Source organism: Ixodes scapularis, unplaced genomic scaffold (assembly GCF_016920785.2).
Source record: "Ixodes scapularis isolate PalLabHiFi unplaced genomic scaffold, ASM1692078v2 PGA_scaffold9__187_contigs__length_104089568, whole genome shotgun sequence".
NCBI lineage: Eukaryota > Metazoa > Arthropoda > Arachnida > Ixodida > Ixodidae > Ixodes > Ixodes scapularis.
This window is the reverse complement of record NW_024609884.1, coordinates 99,959,598-99,974,994: the sequence shown is the minus strand read 5'-3', so window position 1 is coordinate 99,974,994 and position 15,397 is coordinate 99,959,598. Positions and strand designations below refer to the sequence as shown.

General features: G+C 41.4%; 1 protein-coding gene across 2 annotated transcripts in view; it reads right to left on the bottom strand.

Annotated features, from left to right (window-relative positions):
• Positions 1 to 15,397, bottom strand: part of LOC8025400 (neuropeptide Y receptor type 2) — a 1,264,215-nt gene that overhangs the window by 306,102 nt on the left and 942,716 nt on the right. The window lies entirely within an intron of this gene.

The window sequence follows — 15,397 nt, the reverse complement described above, 5'->3', positions numbered from 1 at the left end:
TTTTCTGTGCTTTTCCTATAGAACATTATAACCCCCGTTGAAAGTTTTTGCTTGTGTGTACTTTGTTTTTATGTAATAAGTTGTACGCTAAGAGGGGGCTAAGGCATTGTCAGGCTTCACGCATTTTTGTATTAAGCCCCCTCTGCGGACCAAATCCCCAGGAACAAGTAAAGAATGAAATGGAATTTATACGGAACGACGTGACGGACGTGACAACGCGGACGCCGTTCCGGAAAACCGCGGAAACTGCGTCCAAGACAAGCAGCTTTGGCTGCCGACTGCCTGCGTGTCTTCTGCTCTACGTTAGGCTTTCAACGCGGTTTTGTATTTCCGCGTGTTAGCAACGTCGCGATGGCAGTGTTGTGCGTTGTGAACGAAGACTGAAATTGTCGCCGATGCAACCGTGTGTTCGCCTATCAGGGGTATAACAGAAAGATGAGACTACGCAAACTGTTGCAGATTGATATTGTGCTTCACAGTAAGGGGTTTAAGACCGCTAGGGCGATTACAGTGCAATAGATCGACCAGCGGATAGTCATGTTGCAATACTGGTCTAAATTGTAGCTCTTCGTATAGCGGCCAATGTGACTGTCGTCTGCCATGTCCTGTTGTCTACTCCTCGGGAGCGATTACGCTTTGGGGGAAGGAATGAACAGGTTTGAAATATGTCGGAAAGTATGTCTATTTAGAGTTTTGAGATTTAACATTAATAAAATTCACAAAAAAAAAAACAAAAAAAAAGCGGTCTTGTAGTTTGCTGTTTGAATATGTATACTACGGTTCCTGGAGAAACTGTCCACTAAGCGGCGCTCTGGGATGCGCGTTAGAAGTTTTCGAGCTCACTACGGCATAGCTAGCTACACACAAAGTCTGCCGCAAGTCACGGCTTTGACTGCATTTACATTGCTGAAAAAGCAATTTATCTGCTCGTAAAGCATCGCTTCCAGCTGAGTAAATAGCCTCTCTAAGGAGTTTATTTCAAGACGACAATTGAAGCCGTATGGGCACAGCGCAAAACCAAAAACAAATACTGCGACAGAAAAACTGGCATCCTTTGCGCCATTCTACAAAGTGCTGGGCGGGTAAGCAAACACATGGCTTGGAACTGCAGTGGATCGGTTTATTTTTCAATTATATATTTAACCTTAAGGTCCCCGAGTGGCATTACACAAGAAGGGAAGGTGTGGGGGGCAACACAGAAAAACACATACATATAGAACATCATACAGAAATTAACTACAAAGGGGGGGGGGGGGGGGGGGCGGGGAGGGTACAACATTCCTGGCCAAGCAGTGCTCCACACAAAAAAAAATATCTAAGTTACATTTTTATTATGCATGACACTGCCTTTCTAAAAAGATCTGGGTCACAACAGTGCAGTCCCGCAGCTCCCCACACGTTTCGATTGACACGGCTCCGGCGACGACATTTTCTTCTCTCATACGGACCTCGATTCTGATAAATTTACGTTGTGTGCGAGCTGCTGACCGTCTAAAAAGGGACCCCGAGATATTGAAGAAGAGAACGAAACCGAAAACAAATTTGGGGCTCAAATCCACGATGTGATGGCGGTTCGACAGCGAAGCCATGGTATCACCTGCATTGATTGCCCACTGCACTATAGACCCTTTTCATGGAAAACGCCGCCAGGTGGTGCTCCAGTCTTTGACGTCCCAGAGAGCTTCCAGTTTTTAAAAATAATGAAAAAATGTCACCTTAATACCTCTGCTGGAAATATAGATGAAATGTTTAACCACCAATTCTCCAGGTGAAAGCCAAAAGAACGAAGGAATGCGAGATATGTAAAAATGCTTCGAGTTTTCTTGTAAACCAACATGCCTCCCCCAAGATGTAATATTGTACAGCCTAAGGCCCTCATTAAATTTCGAACTTTGATGCCGTGTAGTATTTATGCTTTCCAGCACTGGGGACATAAGCGAGCTCAACAGGCTTGCATAGAAGGTCTCGACCGGAAGTCGATTGGGATGCTAGCGACAGTTCATGTTTGTAAACAGCACAAAGGTCTATACCCTACCGCGCTCTCCTATTGGCTGTTCGTGTTGCCGCAGACAGAGTTGCCATAGCAACAGCCCCTCTCTCGCAGGGATCGGGAGGCTGCGGTGCACCGAAAGTACTAGATTTACCGTACGAGACCGTCACTTTCCTCCTCTCACTTGAGAACGCGTTCGTAAATACCGATTTTTCCTCTTCTTACGATGTTCGCAACTGACGAACTCCTGAGCTGAGGTTTTTGTGTGCCCAGCACTGCTGCGCCATAAATGCTAAGCTGATTGCGACGAAAATTACGACTGGGGCGTTGCCGCTTAGCGCGCATCCCCAAGCAGGGTTCGGAGAGTGGCGAAGAAAATTATGCTTCCCACATAGATCCCAGCCAAGAACAAACAAGGCTGACACATGTTACCTCCTCGCTTATCTCCGACGCCCAGCCACACACTTTCAGGTCGGGCCTCCCTCTTCGCGTCACCCGTAAAGATGCAGCTCATCTACGAAACACAATGAAAATCCTACAACCAGTTGAACCACGAGCTACCTCACAGCGAAGTGTACCCACCAACAACGTCATCATATGTACGGAAGAAACAAAGTCAGAAAAAAACTTGAAACACAATAGGACGATCCCTACAATGTGATTTGTCAAAGCACAAAGACGTCTACTTTGAACATTTATGAACGACAGAAGGCGAGGAGCCTAGCTCGCCCGAAGCTGCCCGCATTGATAACACTACGCATCCAAAGCTGGATTACAAGAATCAGTGTCTCAAGCCAGTGATCTTTATGACAATTTGCTGGATCGCGCATGCCTGCTTCGTCGCTGCAGCGCAAGTGCGGTCGCCGGAAGTCGCGAATCACCCACATTGTACTTGTGTTAAATTTGCCAGGTGAAGTGTTGCAGAGGCTGGGCGACTGCGTGCTGAAAGACCGGTTTCCTACTCGTTCGCCGTCATTCCCTAAATAGGCTTTTAAAAACCTTGTGTAAACAGTTCTATCTGCCTTTGAGAACCCGTGGAAATTTTTACGAAATCGCAGGACGAAAATTTTCTTAATTCGTCAAACGCGTCTCGCGGTCAGCCGGCGTGATGCAAGGACATTTCTCGGGACACCAAAGTGTTATTTCAATGCGACGTCACGGGCTTGGATACCGATCAAGAATCGAGGACGTGTTAGCTTGTTAGAAAAAAAAAAAATGCGAGTGCAGCATGTGTGAAGCTGTACAAATGTGCCCCTGGAGCAGCGTTTTACAACTTCGACGACTTTATTTGCAATGTGTGGCAATCCCGGCCAAGGAACCAGTTTGCTTATGTGGTGTTCAAAAACCCACCTCCTGACCAGCCATGCTTCTATGCGTTGGTCTATGTGTGTTACTATGTCGCGTGAGTAATTCGTATCCATTTGAGTAGATTTTGAAAATAGCTAAGGTTGATAGAGCGTGAATGCAACCACTGATATTTTTTTTCTGTTCACGGATAGCAACTACTGATCAGTGATTGTAAATCGCGAGAACAGAGCTGTACGATTTAAGAACTCCGGGACCTATATGTATGCAGCAAAACATGTACGCGCGACACAGCTTCAAAAATTTCCCAAAAGGTTAACACATTCAAATGGCGTGGATTCTTGTTCGATATACAAGCGTGCGAAGGCGCGTTGACGAAGCAGGTCGGCGTGCCATGGCATGCCCTTTTTTGACGCCGCCTGACTGCGAGACGCGTTCAGAGTTGTACCTTTTTTCTGTTGTACTTCGCTTTCGCAACAATTTTCACGGGTACTCAAAGGTAGTTACAACCGTTTACATAAGGTTTTTCAAGATGTCTTCGGCGAATAATGGCGAACGAACACAAAATGGCAGCCGCGCCAAGCCTCTGCAACCCTTCAACCGGCAGATTTACTCAGTCCGAAGATGGCCGATTCCGAACTCCCGGTGGCCGCGTTCGCAGAGCGGAGAAACGCAATCCAGTAAAATATCAAAGATATCAGTGGCTGAACCTAAAACGCTGATTCTAGCGAGCCGGCCGAGGCCCATTTAGGGGCTCTAAACTGGGCACTCGGCGAGAAAGTCGTCATATTTCTGACAGCGGCTATTGGCCAGCGCCAAGATCAGTCACTGCACTGGCCGATCGCGTCGGTCATCAATCGCGTCGGCATTCTTGACAAGTGTCCGGCTTAGTGACCAGGACCTTTCAAACAGAACATTGCAAAACCCATAATAGTGCAAAAAGGGTGTTAGAAGGGTGTAGGTTAGGAAAAACACCCTTCTCACACCCTTTTTACACGATTTCTGATAGCGATCGGTTTAAAAAGGGTGTGCTGACGTCTTACACCCCTTACACACCCTTTTTACGCCCCACTTGTAGCGATGGTGTGTGAAATCGTGTAATAAGGGTGTATGGGCGAATTGTACATGTTTCATTCACACAGTGTGAAAGGGGCATAACGATGATGCTATCGAATACACCCGTGATTTCATAGCCGCCGCTCATGTTCATAGCTTTGGTAAAACTGTTGCTGATGCACGGCGGTATACACATCGAGTATAATTAATCGCCAAACGAAGACCCTTGTGATTAGGAAGTGCTAGAGAATAGTTTTTGCAGCTCCGATCGAAGTCTTCGTCCGACACGAGCCGAAAATTACGTGTCGCGCGTGCATCAGTTTTACCAATTCAACTTCGATTAAAAAAAAAAAAAATCATCCCCGTTTGCAAAAAAAAAAAAAAAAAAGTGAACGAAGACGTGTAAATACACCGCCCAGGTAGCGCACAGTGTTGCGCCGACATTGGATCAAATCGGGAAGATAGTGCCGATACCATTTTGGTCCAGCCAATATTTAAAGAATGTGATGGGTCTCGCCCCGACGCCATCCTGAAATACCGTACGCGACGCCGTTTTTGGTTGAGTGTCAAGAGTGTCCTGCGTGCATGTGCTATGCCGCCGAGGTATTTACATTGCTTGACCTCCTAGAATACGACGTTAAAAAAAGATAAACAAAACAAGATTAAGCAAAACGCAAACTGCTTACTTTTAAGCCGAGAAAGACCTCCTGCGCTAAAGATTTGAGCGAACTGTGGCGCCCCAAGTATCTCTAATGTGACACTAGAACATTCAACTGATGATCTTTTTAGTCAAGTTGGTGTGATGAAAATTTTTGTTTTATATAAATATCGTTCATGTGCAAGATATAAAATCGAAACAAATTTATCTAAATATCACCTTAAAAACTTAGCGAAGCTAACAGATAAAATTTATAGATACCCAACACGAATTACAGAACCTTGGGAAGTACCCTTTTTTAGAACAAATTACGGCCACCAAAGTTTATAATATACTTTGCCGACTACCCTTAACCAGCTTAGTAGGCAGGGAATTGAACTTAGCAATAATAATAATAATAATAATAATAAATAATAATAATAAACTTGTATTCAGGACACATTCATGAAAGCATACAAGAGTGCGGGGGCAATCAAAGCCAACAAATGGCTTGTGTGATGCCGCCCAAAAAATTACAAAAAAAAACAACTGATATGTCCACGAAAAAGCAGTGTAAAGTTCGACACACACACATCAGTAAAACAAACTGAAAAACTTTAGGATGTACAAAACTGAATCAGTAATTAGGCACATACACACTGATACTAACAAAATATGCACACGCTAGGCGACATCTCATCCCAGTAGGTGAAGTCTCAGCATTCTCTTTAGTTGACGCAGTGAATTCACTTGTAGAATTTCAGAAGACAGATTATTAAAGAGTTCAGGCACGTAAAATTCGCGTGTACACCGTCCATATCTTGTTCGGGCGAAAGGTATCTCGAAAGTCTCTTGAAAACGAAGAGAACGAAGAACAACGTTTTTTTCTTTTGAATTGATCTGTCCAAAAGTATCGTAAGATAACAGTTTGAATAAAAAGTGTTCGGAGGCAGGGAAATTGTAAATGTTGAAAGAGATCAGTACCATCGGACAGTTGCATGCCATAAGAAACACTTTTCAAAATATTTTTTAAAATGCAGTCAATTTTCTCATGCCAGAAGCCGGAACAGTTTCCAAACACCGTAACGCCATATTGTAACACACTATATGCAAGAGCATGGGTGACTAGTCTGCGAACTGAGAGAGGCATAAGTGATTTTGTATTATATAGCAGACAGCAAGTACTCCTTAATTTTTTACAGAGGGACGTGAGTTGAGCATTCCAAGTTAAACCGCAGTCAAACAAGATTCCTAAGTACTTTACAGATTCAACATATACTAAAGGAACACACTTGCAAGATACACAGTTTGAGTTATGTAAAAGGAAAGGGAAATCAAGACACACATATTTAAGAGGATTATGAAAACAAATAAGCTTAGTTTTGTTTACGTTAACGTCCAGAAGATTTCGTTGAAACCAATCCATGACTACAGTCGCAGCGCATTGCAGTGAGCGGGCAGCATCTTCGAAGTTAATATGTCGAGTAACAATTACAGTATCATCCGCGTATTGATAAAGTTTGGCTTGGGAAAGAAAAGTAGAAATGTCATTAACAAACAAATTAAATAGGAGAGGAGATAGGATTGAGCCTTGTGGTACGCCTGCCCTTAATGTTGTTCGCGGGCTCCGTGCCCCAGCTGCAATTACAAGTTGTGAGCGATCTGATAAGTAGTTTGAAAGAAAGAAAAAAACGGACCACGAAATCCGTAGCTATAAAGCTTCTTCAGAAGGATTGAATGACTAACGGTATCAAAAGCTTTAGATATATCTAAAAAGAGAGCACAGCAAACAAGACGTTTTTCAAAACCAGAAAATAATAAATCGGCAAAATCTTCAAGCAATGGCTGGGTTCCCCTTCCTTGAACAAAACCAAACTGACTCGGTGCAATTACATCATGTAAATCCAGAAATGATGTCATAGTATGGAATACATGTTTTTCAAGAAGTTGTGCAATAATTGGCAAAATAGAAATTGGGCGGTAATTTTCAATCTTACTCCCTGCGCCGCCTTTGAACAAGGGCCGTACCATAGCGGTCTTTAGTTCGTCTGGAATAATGCAACTCGTAATAAAGCCGTTTAACATATGAAGCAGTACATGCTTAATAACCTCATAATTTCTACGAAGATCAGTAACTCGAATGCCGTCGATGCCTGGTGATTTTGATGGTTTGAAACTGAATAAAAATGAAGAGAGATCTGATTCTATCATAGGCGGAAGGAAAGCGGAGGCCGTTACAACATTTTCGAAAGTTATGAAAGAATCTCGTGTAGTACCTGAAAAGGTCGCAAAAAAACTGTTAAAATCCCTTACAACCGTTGACAGATTAGAGCCAAAGAACCTTTTTAATACATTATCGATTGAATTTCGGGAGGAGTGACCACGGAATTCGTTAACGAGAAGCCACGTTTTGCGCATGTCTGAGCGAAATTCTGAGAACTTTTTACAAAAGTATCTGCGCTTAGCTGAACGAATCATCGCTGTAACCATATTTCTACAAGTTTTGAAGTTTGATTTAAGCTCTGAATTGTTAGGAGCGCGCCTATGCCGAGCCCAAAGTTTATTTTTTTCTGTTATTGCTGCCAGTATATCTGCATTCAACCAGTAGTGGTCAGGCCGGCGTCTTTTAACGTATATTTCTTTTCTGGAGGAAGCATCAAATGCCTTCAAAACCTGCACAAACTTTTGGTAAATATCAGTGGATGTAGATGATTGGAGAAAGTCGTTCCAGTCAAAGGAAGACACAAGGCCATCAAACTTAGAGGAGTCAAAGACTGATATTTTTGTGCCCGCCAAGCTACTCAGGGGAGAAGAATTATCACAGAACAAACGACACCCAACAAAATAGTGATCAGCTAGCTTCTGTGTAATAACCGCCGATAGGACCTTTTCTGAACAAGTTCTTAGATTAATGTGGTCCAAGCACGAAGCAACCAACCTGCAGAAACTATAATAATAATAATAATAATAATAATAATAATAATCCTTTATTTGTATCATGCCCCAGAACAACCTATTGGTTAGAGTGTGGTGGCATATAAAAAGTTGAAAAAAGGGTAAAGAAGCACATGAAACAGTAAACAATCTCAAACGACATATGCTCTCGAAATTAAAACATTTCACAAATCAGAAACCAAAAATATGCATATCATGTAGTCGTTTGAACGCAGCAAAATTTAAAAATATGTCTACATGAGTCGGAAATTCATTTAAATAAATTTGCATTCGAGCCAAAGGGGACGGTCTTGTTTGAATAGATGTATAAAACACACTTGAGTTTATAACGAAACGGGCCGGTACATGAAAGTTTAAAGACGACACAAGATTGCTATCGATTTCGCCGTGAACCACTTTGTATAAAAATATAATGTCAAGAGCAATTCTTCTTTTTGACAGGTTCTGTAGTGAAAGTTCTCTAAGAATGTATTCATAATCATAATCAACCTTTGAATTCTGTCGATTTTCATGTTCCATGTCGCGTTACCAGAAAATTTACTGTCTTTTATACTCAATTCATCTCTAAACTCTCACCACTGTCCCGTATGCAAATTTCATTTAATACAATCGCATCGTCTAGCTTGGACATCTTCACAGATCTCCTAGTTTTTCGCCGGATTTTGGCAAGTCTCCTTAAAAGTTGAAACTCTATTACATTTTGTGTGAAGTGCATGTGCGACCTATTTGTAGTCTTGCTAATTTGTACATTTTAAGCTGTGCGCGTGCTGTGTTCCTTCTTTTTGTCTTGTGTGCGCCAATGTGAAGACCCGCGTGGTTGTTTTTGGGCACTTTAAATAAACAAATTATTATTATTATTATTATAACATTTCCTATTAAAATATCTATTGTAAACATGGCGCATAAAAAGCTTCTGAACTATTTTTATGCGTGCAGCGTCTGTTATTGTTAATGAATTCACACTGAACTAAAAAAACTCCAGTTTAACTCGTTCAAGGGAACAAAACAATCGAACTACGCACATTATATTTGAAAAATGATGCGTCAAACGTGATATCTGTGAGCATCTTACGGGAAATGTTTATTTCAAATGTTTATTTCGAGCCAAATTGTCCACAATAAGCGCTAAAATCTCTTGAATCGATGATTTTGTTCGCTTTTATTTCAGTTATGCTCTAAATTTCTGTGTATGTTTTCACAATTGTGTAAATTGTGTCAATATGCTACTTATCTCGTATAGCGTTAGTCCTTTTTTGTAATGTTTCTCAAACATGTAATGCACATTTCACGTTTTTTTTTTTTTTTTTTTTTTTTTTGGTGCTTGCATCGCGACTGCATTCTAGGTGGCTCGGGGCTCGTCAAGCTGTTCTGACAGCTTTGTTTCCGTGTCACCTTTTCAACATTGTTTTTGTTGGAAAAAGTAAAGGTACTATAAATATTAATAATATTATTATTTCTACCGTTTATTCAGTGTTTTGCTTTTCACGCTGTAGAAGCATTGGACTAATTTTCGTCGCAGAGAGCCGAGTATCTATAACGGCTTATCGGACAGTTTCAGGATCGAAAACGCACGCCGCCCCAATTGTGGTACGGAACAACGCACATCTCACACCCTAGCATTCGCCCGTATGGATGCAGTTAACATGATTGTCCATACGGCAACGAACAGAAGAGAAACTTAAAATCGATCTTGCTGGCTGCGCTTTCGGACGTTTAATTTATCAGTTTGGCGGACTGAGATGCTTTGGCACCCTCGCTCATCAGCCGTACTCCGGCAGGTAGCAGAACCCTCATGATGTCAACACTTGCGTGTGTTAGAGATATTCCTTTTCAAAGGCGATGAATAAATTCATATTGACGAAGTAAAATATTTTGTTTAATGGGGATACGTAGAAATGGTCCAATTTACGGTTCTAAACAAAAATAAATGAATCAAATACACATCCGGTGGTAGTGTGACGGCCCCAAACCCGCGCACACGTTCCGAGTCTCACACAATGACTGACGCTGGGCTTGGCCCTTGTCTTCCTCGCTGCTCGGCTGACATCCGATGCCGTATGCGACCCGGTGCCTGTCAGCCGTGCCTCCACGTGGCCATAAGAAATAGGGAGTAATTCTCTCGGTTCTGGGGCTGTATAAACACCAGCCTCGAGAACCACGAACTTCGCACTAATCGAACTCTCTCGTACATTTCGGAGCGCGCTTGACGAAAGAAAAACGAAATGACCAAATCATACAGCACTCGCTTACACGTGGCACAGAAGAAAAAGGGCTACATTAAAATCAATGTTGCCGAAGGCCTGGATACGAGCAATTAACAGCCGCAGTCGGGTGTTCGGCGACCAACTTGTTTGCCATTTACTTTTCAGCCGCCAGGCGTGGTTAATTTTCATGACAGACGCAAGGAGGCGTTAGTATCGACTTTCATTGACCTGTGTTCTGAACACCGGGTGATGTCTGTTAGAGATGGGTTACATAAGCCAAGAGAATCAAATTTTGCATCTACGAATATTCTTGCGGTAAACACATTCTTTACCTCGGTAAGAAAGGCTCTTAAATATACAAAGTGCTAAACTCATATATAAAAAGAGAAATAGATTGAACATATAGTTTTAGTTACCAAATATTATATAGAAATGTCATTCGACTACTTGCACCCTAAACCCACAAGAAGAGGTCCATACGCGCAGCGAGCTGCGAGAACTAGAAGCTCTTGAAAGTCTATTGAAAGTTCACCAAAATAAAGTATGGTTGAGGTATACTTGCTATTTTTTGATAAAAGAATACAATTGGGATATTTTAGTGTACTCTTTTTTCGTGAGACTAATAGAAGTGATATCAACAACCCTTGTTTAATACGAAAGCATTAAGTGTCCCATGGAGCGAAGCCGGCCTTGTCGGTCATCGTCTGTAGCAGAGAAACGGCACCCCCAAGCAGAATCCCCATTGGCTGCGACGGATCCTATCAGCTGCTTCGTCGCGCAAGCCGGCTAGCCGCTCAAGGTCAAAGCGGATGCGCTTCAGAAGTAGAACACAAAGAAAAGCACAGCAGCGCAGATGCATCGTCAGAGAAGTCGTGGAGGCCGGAGAGGGGTGTTGCGCAGTGCGTGGGGGAGCGTGATTTCACCGCCGGAGCGCCGCGCGCGATCGGAAAACGTTGCGCGTTACTTGTAGGAATGCGCTGCGTGTAGGACTGGTTTCACATTCCTAGAGGTAAGCAGTCTTAAGTTTCTCTGCCGAATTTTTTTCCATTGCTTGATTGTGGAAAGGAAATAGGTTACCCACACGCACCCCTACGAGTCCTCACCCTCTTTACATTGGTCCAGTGCACTCATACAAAAAAGGAAAAACAAACGAAGAAAAAAAAAAGCTAATATATCTGAAAAATAAATACTACGAAAATTCAACACTTTTATGCAGAAAGAAAAAAAAAATACATCCTGGTATCGGCATAAAGTTTGCAGAAATGGAACCATTTCATGGTATTGAATTTAGCAGTTGTATACAAAAAATAGAAGAAAAACATTTCCCTCACTCATACATGCACGAAAATCAGCATTTAATTCGTTTGAACCAAACACGTATTTTAGACATATACAAACACCGAGATATAGAGTTGTGCAAAAGAAGAAACAAATGGGACTTTAAGTAAATTGACCGGAAGTTACGTACCATAATATTGAATAAGTTTAAGTTATTTTCGATGCGATTGCTCAGTTGTTGTTCTTTTGTTTACTTTTTGTAGAAAGTTTTTTTATTCAGCATTGGTGTTCCGTAATCGCACTTGATTATATCCACTTTCCAGTTTTCCGTAATTAAAAAAGAGTTTAGTCAGTGACTGCCCAAAGGAAACCGAAAATCTGGCAGAAATTATCGCTCACGACTAATTTATAAATGACGTTTGTTTAAGCAAAAATAATGTCGAAACCTAATTTCAGGTAAAGAGTGTTATTGTAGGGCACAGCTTGTGCGTGTTTTCAGAAGCGCACTTTTTCGTGGCGTCACGATCCTCGCTTGATCCTCGGCAGTGAACGCGGCGATGTAGTAGCCGCCTTAGCTGCAGCTTGTGGCCCCTCTTGAGGGGTGGCAACACAGGAGGCTTGTTGGTGTGTGTGGACCTCTTGTGTTGTTGGAATGACGACTCAAATTATGTGTCTGTAGGTTGGCTCTGAGAGTCCTGATAAACAAAAAAGCGGACAGACATGTCGCTGCTGCGTCTTCTGTGTTTGTATCGCGGCCCTTACGTTTCTTTGTTCCTCGGTCTCTGGTCTTCAATTTACTGAAAGTTCTCGAGCTCGCATGCATGTTCTCTGTTATTTCTCTAATTACAGTAATATTCCTCAAATACTGTTCAGGCATGCCATAAAAAAAATTCCACTAGTAGTAGTGTAAAAATTTGGGTTAAAACTAAAAATCAACACGATTTAAATTGCCATGAATATCATGTTTTGAATTCTTACCTAAAGGGAAAATGAACCGGCTCAGTACTTGACGAAAAAAAAAAAGAAACAACACTTAAATCGTTTTTATTTCACCTCCAAGATTGCGAATATCAAAATTATATTTGCGATTGATACGCCAGGTATCCGTAGGAGAGCTTTCCAAGTTGCGCCGAAGCCTCTCTTTCCTGTCCCGTTCGGTGCGAGGAAGGAATCCTGCCATATTCTACGGAGATCGAAACTTTTGCGCGCAGCTTCCCCGAGCAGTGAGGAGCGCTGCACGTGTTCCCTCTCAAGCAGCATGCGCAAGGCAGATGAGGGCACGACGTCACACCCGGCGGTTGGTGTTTTCGGGTTTTCACACGTGGATAGATACGTTCCCGTCAAATGCTTGTGCTATTCAAATTCACTGGACAAAAATACTCTAGAATTCACCTCTAAATGGTTTTGTTTCAAGAACCTCTTCAGCATCGCTTTAAATTATAATTAAATTATGAATAGGGCTGGGCTCATAATCAATTAACCCACCGAGTAATCGATTATTGCTTTGTTTGCGATTAATTTTTGTAACCGGTTATTTAATTACATTTTGACTTACTAAAAAAGTTTAAAAAGCAATGGTTTCACGACGTAGACGGAGGCTTGTACACCCGTATGAAGGTGAACGTTAGGTAAACCGTTGCCCTAGACGGGGCGAAAGTTATAATTGCGAACAAGTGGAGAAGGTTCTACGTGTTCCAGTCATTTGAACTAATGTGAGTGTCATTTAGCGCAGGAGAGGCTGTTGTGAACAATCAAGGGAGTTTGTTATTGACGGAGGAGATCAGCGAACCTCTTTGCTCCTGCGGCTGATAATTTGTGAGTTCGGGTGATCACTTAAAGTTCGAAATGGTACGTGCATTGCGCCGTTTATTTTTATTTAGTTATTTATTTGAATAATAATGCCAGCCTACTTTTGTGGGTCAAGGCATGTGAGTACAGATGTGACATATACTACAGCATAGCTCTAAGTTATACTTGGCTTCAAAAAACATAGTTAAGAAAAAGTTGAAGGCAGATATAGAACATACGCTTCCCAATAAACAGAGGTAACACTTGGTAATCATTAGTCAAATGGATTCAAAACTCCATCTAACGCGCTGACAAACGAGTCGAAGGTGGTACTGCCTGTAATGTTGTGAGGCAGGCCATTCCAGTCTCGGACACTTCTAGGAAAAAAAAAGAGTAGCTAAAAATGTATTTTTTATATTGAAATTCTCGAGGGAGATTTTCATGCTCCTGCCGTATGACTCTCCTGAGATTGTACACTAGTTAGTCTTCGAACTTGATTCCAATCTTATCGTGTAGTAATTTATACAAAAAAAGTCAGACGCTTCACTTTTCTGCGGGTCGATAACTGGGCTGATCCGGATAACGCATAAAGTGATGACACAGGCGTATGCATGCCGTATGCGATATATATATATATATATATATATATATATATATATATATATATATATATATATATATATATATATATATATATATATATATATATATATATACCGGGTGTTTTTGCGAAGACTTTCAAAAATCCTAAAAATTAGGGCGATTGAAAAAAAAAAAAACTCTCTTCGGGAACAAACTACCAGCCACGGCGGACGTCAGGAATTCCCAAAAACCTACTAATTAGCCAGATAATTAATTAAAACTTGTTAATTAACTTTTTAATTAGGGGAAATAGACATATGGTTCCAATTAGAAAGTTGCTGAGCGTTATCGAAAACCACTAAATCAGTCATTTTCAGAAAGACTTTGGGCGCGTGAGACGAGTAGTAGCGCACTAAAGTTACCACTCGTGGAGCAGGTACAAGGCTAGCGGTTGCGGTAAGGCGCCCGCGCGATTTTTCCGCCTCTTATCTAGCCCCAGCGTTGTACCTGCTCCACGAGTGGTAATTTTAGTGCGCTACTACTCTTCTCAAGCGCTTAAAGTCTTTCTGAAAATGACTGATTTAGTGGTTTTCGATAACGCTCAGCAACTTTCTAATTGGAATCATATGTCTATTTACACTAATTAAAAAGTTAATTAGCAAGTTTTAGTTAATTATCTGGCTAATTAGTAGGTTCTTGGGAATTCCTGACGTCCGCCGTGGCTGGTAGTTTGTTCCCGAAGAGAGTTTCTTCTTTTTTCAATCGCCCTAATTTTTAGGATTTTTGAAAGTCTTCGCAAAAACACCCGGTATATATATATATATATATATATATGGGTGGTTTCATCTCAAAACGTGCAGGCAAAAAGGGTCGAATTTTTAATTTCGATTAAAAAACTATATGTTATGGCGCCGTTTCTAAAAACGCAGTCGCCACAAACCGCAAGTTCGTCGGAGTTTTTGTTCTCGACTTATGAATTTTTAAAGAGGCCGCGGCGAAAAGCAGTGTGTTTCACACCCGTCGTGGGTCGGATGTTTCGCTCGATCTCCGGCCATGGATTTTCGGTCCACATTATATTATCTTTTTTCAAGCACTCTGTGGACACATTTAAAAGGCTCCAATACCATAAAATAATTTTAGGCGTTTTGCTTTTTTTCTGTAAAAATGTCAAAAACGCCCCCTCGATCAATTGTTGACGAACTTTGACAATTAATTACTGGCGATCTACTTGTGTTACACCGATATTTTTTATGTCCACGGAGAGCCCAAAACACGCTCTTTATATGTATTATAAAATAACTTGGCTGTATAAAATATCCTTTGCGGTACGTTTACGTTAATGTTATGTAAAAACCAAAAAGTACCATTTTTGAAATCGATTTTCTAAAAAAAAACATTTTTTATTTTTTTATTTTTTGTTAAAATGTAGATGTGATAGTTTTCTACACAAAAATCAAGTCGAGAAAGTGTATATTTCGTTTGTATGTTCTATATTTAAGCATCAATATCGTAAAAAAAACGTGTTTTTACGGCTTGAAATGGACTTGCGAATTGCGCGTCTTCACAAACTTGGAAATACTTTTGCCTTTTCTAACCTTTCCA